The sequence below is a fragment of the Pholcus phalangioides genome, unplaced genomic scaffold (assembly GCF_987345545.1).
Source record: "Pholcus phalangioides strain wild (caught in Gottingen) unplaced genomic scaffold, Ppha-v1.0 ptg000018l_1, whole genome shotgun sequence".
NCBI lineage: Eukaryota > Metazoa > Arthropoda > Arachnida > Araneae > Pholcidae > Pholcus > Pholcus phalangioides.
The window spans coordinates 21,492,276-21,497,500 of record NW_028301611.1 but is presented as its reverse complement, the minus strand read 5'-3'; the positions used below and the strand labels follow the sequence as shown (position 1 = coordinate 21,497,500).

The 5,225-nt window shown below is 56.7% G+C and overlaps 3 non-coding genes across 3 annotated transcripts in view; all 3 read right to left on the bottom strand.

Annotated features, from left to right (window-relative positions):
* LOC149072080 (large subunit ribosomal RNA) overlaps nucleotides 1-968 on the bottom strand; it is a 3,826-nt gene extending 2,858 nt beyond the window's left edge. Inside the window, exon 1 of the ribosomal RNA XR_016194639.1 lies at nucleotides 1-968. This exon is cut by the window's left edge and continues 2,858 nt beyond it. This is a non-coding gene — a ribosomal RNA (large subunit ribosomal RNA).
* A 379-nt stretch (nucleotides 969-1,347) lies between these two features.
* LOC149072079 (5.8S ribosomal RNA) lies at nucleotides 1,348-1,502 on the bottom strand. Its single transcript, XR_016194672.1, has one exon. It is a non-coding gene; the product is annotated as a 5.8S ribosomal RNA (ribosomal RNA).
* Nucleotides 1,503-1,978: 476 nt separating this feature from the next.
* LOC149072078 (small subunit ribosomal RNA) lies at nucleotides 1,979-3,808 on the bottom strand. Its single transcript, XR_016194635.1, has one exon. It is a non-coding gene; the product is annotated as a small subunit ribosomal RNA (ribosomal RNA).
* Nucleotides 3,809-5,225: the final 1,417 nt, after the last annotated feature.

Below are 5,225 nucleotides of genomic sequence, written 5' to 3'. Positions count from 1 at the left end.
CGACACTGTCTCACCTTCGCTCTGCCCGTGGGCTTGATCGAGTCCCACTGACTCGCGCACATGTTAGACTCCTTGGTCCGTGTTTCAAGACGGGTCGGGTGGGTTACCGACCTACTCGCCGCAAGCCGCTTGCCTGCGCCGCGGCTGGACGGGACCCAGCGGGTACCGCGAGTCCGGGGACACCGCCCGGTGACTCCCGGAGCACCCGACGTCCCTGGTACCCGTCCGCCGCTCGCCCGGGGGCGAGGCAACGGCCGGTCTCGCGAACGAGACCTCTCCTCCCTCTCTCGGGAGTCGCGCCTGGACCCTAGAGGCCAGACACGGGGCGCCGGTTCTGGACCGACGCCCACGCCACCTACCTACATTGTCCTTACTGCCGACCTCCGAGAGGCTGCGGCGTCCTGCTGGAGAGAGAAGTGCGTCCCCGGCGACGGGAAGGGCGACGCGACGGAGCCTCACCCTAGAGGTCCCCGCCGGCGCGTCCCCCGCGCGCCCGGGACTGAATCCCTCTCCGGTTCGGACTTCGAGGGCCCACCCGTTTGCCCCTGAGCAGTTTCACGTACTCTTGAACTCTCTCTTCAAAGTTCTTTGCAACTTTCCCTCACGGTACTTGTTCGCTATCGGTCTCGCGGCCGTATTTAGCCTTAGATGGAGTTTACCACCAGCTTAGGGCTGCACTCCCAAGCAACCCGACTCTGGGGAGTTCGCCACCCGAGAGACGAAGCGGCGACTATGGGCCTCGCACCCGCTCTGGGCAAGAGCTCCTGTCAGGGAGACTTGTCGCCGTCGTCCGCGGGGGAAGGCTCGCTCCCAAACGCCACATTCCGCGCGACCCCTTCGGATCGGCGGTTCGGCGCTGGGCTGTTCCCTGTTCGCTCGCTGTTACTGAGGGAATCCCCGTTGGTTTCTCTTCCTCCGCTTATTGATATGCTTAAATCCAGCGGGTCGTCTCGTCTGATCTGAGGTCGACGTCACTGCGCGAAACGACGCGACGAGCGCCTTCCGGATTTCGCCGGAAGCCCAACGCCGGCGAATCGCGGCGGAATTACTTACTAATCAGTTTGAGCCGACGCCGGTAACGAAGGCCAGGTCGGTTCCTCGTCCTCGAACCCCGAGTTCCACGCTCTCTCGTGCCGCCCATCTCGGCCCCGTCGTCGGACATTAGAGACCGTCTCCTCGGACGCTCCCGCCGTCGACCCACCCTAGGATCGACCCACCCAGTTCGGCGGTGTCTCTGCGACGGTCCATCTGCGCCCGCCCGCTCTTAGCGGCCAGCGGCGGCCCCGCATCACGAACTCTCTCTTTCGCGTAGGTTCGGGGACTCGGTCACCGTGTGCAAGCTTCATCCGACCCTCAGACAGGCGAGGCCCCGGGCAGCAACCCGAGGCCGCTATGCGCGTTCGAAAAGTCAATGCTCAATGTGTCCTGCAATTCACACCAAGTCTCGCAAATGGCTGCGTTCTTCATCGATCCGCGAGCCGAGTGATCCACTGCTCAGAGTCGTTACGCACTTTCCTTGTGCCGTCCCCGCGAACAGCCGCCGGAGCGGCGTTCTGCCTGGGACTTTAGCCTCACGACTTGGAAGTTTGACGCTGCCTTACTCGTTTCTCCTCCCGCAGGACACCCGGTCCGACGCGCTTCCGGCGCGTCGGGAGCGACAGCGTCTGGCTCCGTAACCGGGGCGAGAACGGGAGTCTTCTTGTCTTTCTGCTATTTGGGAACTTTCGTTCTCGTTCGAATTTTGGGAACTTTCGTTCTCGTTCGATTTTGGGAACTTTCGTTCTCGTTCGATTTTGCGTACTTTCGTTCTCGTTATCCGTGTTTCATTTTCTTTGCCTTCTCCTCCTCTCGGGCTCTCAGGCCGCTTCATAGATAAGTCTATCCGTGTTTCATTTTTCTTTTCCTTCTCCGGCCGTCTTGGCTCGGCGCGGAGTCATTCGATCACGAGGCGACTTGCGAAGAACTCGACAAATCTCTCTAATGATCCTACCACAGGTTCACCTACGGTAACCTTGTTACGACTTTTACTTCCTCTAAACGAACAAGTTCGGTCATCTTTCCGGCAGGTCCCCCCGGACGGATGCCCAGAGAGAACGCCAGTCCGAAGACCTCACTAATTCGTTCAATCGGTAGTAGCGACGGGCGGTGTGTACAAAGGGCAGGGACCTAGTCGCCGCGGACTGATGATCCGCGACTACTAGGAATTCCTCGTTCGAGGGGAACAGTTACAATCCCCTATCCCTATCACGAAGGAGGTTCAGCGGGTTACCCGGTCCCGCCGGACCGGGAGAACACACGCTGTTTCCTTCAGTGTAGCGCGCGTGCGGCCCCGGACATCTAAGGGCATCACAGACCTGTTATTGCTCCGTCTCGTGCGGCTGGACGCCGCCCGTCCCCCTAAGAAGACGGGCCCTCGGACTCGCAAGAGCCCTCTATTTAGTAGGCTAGAATCTCGATCGTTAACGGAATTAACCAGACAAATCGCTCCACCAACTAAGAACGGCCATGCACCACCACCCACCGAATCAAGAAAGAGCTCTCAATCTGTCAATCCTTCCGGTGTCCGGGCCGGGTGAGTTTCCCCGTGTTGAGTCAAATTAAGCCGCAGGCTCCACTCCTGGTGGTGCCCTTCCGTCAATTCCTTTAAGTTTCAGCTTTGCAACCATACTTCCCCCGGAACCAAAAAACTCTGGTTTCCCGGAAGCTGCCCGCCGAGTCATTTGAGGAACTCGGGCGGATCGCCGGTCGGCATCGTTTATGGTCAGAACTAGGGCGGTATCTGATCGCCTTCGAACCTCTGACTTTCGTTCTTGATTAATGAAAACATTCTTGGCAAATGCTTTCGCAGTAGTTCGTCTCGCGGCGGTCCAAGAATTTCACCTCTAGCGCCGCGATACGAATGCCCCCGTCCGTCCCTCTTAATCATTACCGTCAGTTCCGGAGACCAACAGAATAGAACCGAGGTCCTGTTCCATTATTCCATGCACCATTATCCGGGCAATTCTTCGCCTGCCCTGAGCACTCTAATTTTTTCAAAGTAAACTCGCCGGCCCCCCGCGACAGCCGGCGAAGGCCATCGCGGGGACCCGGCCTGTGACGTCCGGTCGGCCGCGGTTGACCGCCGTCTGGCGGACCGCGACCCCGGGACCGAGATCCAACTACGAGCTTTTTAACCGCAACAACTTTAATATACGCTACTGGAGCTGGAATTGCCGCGGCTGCTGGCACCAGACTTGCCCTCCAATAGATCCTCGCCGGAGGATTTAAGAACCTCTCATTCCGATTACGGGGTCTCGAGAGAGTCCCGTATCGTTATTTTTCGTCACTACCTCCCCGTGCCGGGAGTGGGTAATTTGCGCGCCTGCTGCCTTCCTTGGATGTGGTAGCCGTTTCTCAGGCTCCCTCTCCGGAATCGAACCCTGATTCCCCGTCACCCGTTACGACCATGGTAGGCGCGTGACCTACCATCGACAGTTGATAAGGCAGACACTTGAAAGATACGTCGCCGGGACGTGCCCGTGCGATCGGCCCTAAGTTATCCAGAGTCGTCACCGAATGCCGTCGCCCCGGGGGACGACGGATTGGTCTTGGTCTAATAAAAGCGCTCGTCCCCCTCGCGGGGTCGGAGCTCTGCTGCATGTATTAGCTCTAGAATTACCACAGTTATCCAAGTAACGTGGTACGATCTAAGGAACCATAACTGATTTAATGAGCCATTCGCGGTTTCACTTTGTTAAAGCCTGTACTTAGACATGCATGGCTTAATCTTTGAGACAAGCATATGACTACTGGCAGGATCAACCAGGTAGCGGCGGCTCGGAAAAATCCGATCCGAGGTCGAGACCTCCCCCGAGCGGCCCGCGCGATGGCGGCCGCGTCGTGTTCGGCACATCTCCCTCATCGTCTTCTCGTTCCGATCACCGAAACCTAAATCGTCCGCCGCAACGGTCCGTGTTTCATTCTCGCCGGGGCTCCTAGGAACCCCGGGCTAGTCCGGTGGGGATCTTAGAATCCCCACCCTGCGGCCACGCAACCCCGTCACTACGGTCCGCGTCCGCCTTCTTCGGCGCCTCGGTTACCCAAGCCGAGCGCCGCGGGACCAGGATGCCTCAGGAGCGGGCGAACCCGAGAATCGACCCCGCTACTAGAGGGGAGCCGTAGGCAGTCCTGAGTCCCAAGCGATTGCCGGGGAACTACCCGATCTTAGCCGAACAACGAGCCTTCGCAAATGTAACCACAGCTACAAGCTCCAATTGATCAGCGCCAACCGTGTCCCCACATATATAGTTTCGAAGTTTCGCACGGCTTCCACTACACGTTTTCCCTCTTCCCCACGCTCTCCCCTGCCCGGCGACGAAGAAAATTTCGTCTTTTCTACCGAGCCGCGATCCCTCCGAAAATCCATCCACCTCCCCAAACGAGGTGTCTAATCGCATCTCCGGAATCTCCCCTCTACGAATCCGTAATTATTTTTACGATTGCTTCACGGGAAGGGGTCGAAATTTGCGATCTCGCGGGGGTCACTCCGCCCGTAGACTTAACATGGGGCTCCGTAGACTTAACACGGGCCGCGCTTTCCGCACCGAAACGACGAAATCCGCCGATCCATTCCCGAAACTAATTACGTAAACAGAAAGATCCATCCATTCCACGCAAAAAAACATTCGAACCGTTAAAATCCGATCGGAGGAAGTGCTTTTAAAATATCATTTGAAATACCATGTTTACACCATTCACTTAGCATTAGCCAGGTTTTCGAACACGCTACGAATCGAAAATAAACTACCTAAAACCACATTAACAGCTTGCCTTGGATTAATTTAAGCTCATTCGATGTGAAAAGCCTCAAAATAATGCAGTCCCAGCACTCTGAATCCAGTAAGAAGCAATTACAGTGCACTCGCATGGGTTTCCTCGTTAAAACGCCACGACACCACTAAAAACATTCACAACAGCTTATTCCCTGCAAAAAAATGCAGCAATCAGTCACAACAGCCCACGACGACCATAAACACGACACGATCCAACAGCTGCAGTGTGAAATTTGGCTGGAAACTGCTTTTCTACCCATCAAGAGACCGCCTCGTTCAAATACATTCCAACGACCCTTCGCCACTACAGTAAAAACCTCCCCATGCCCCAATAAAACTTTTAAACCCTCAAAATCGTTATGATTCATCGACACCAGCACAACACCCGTCACGTGCACCGATTACACAATCCAC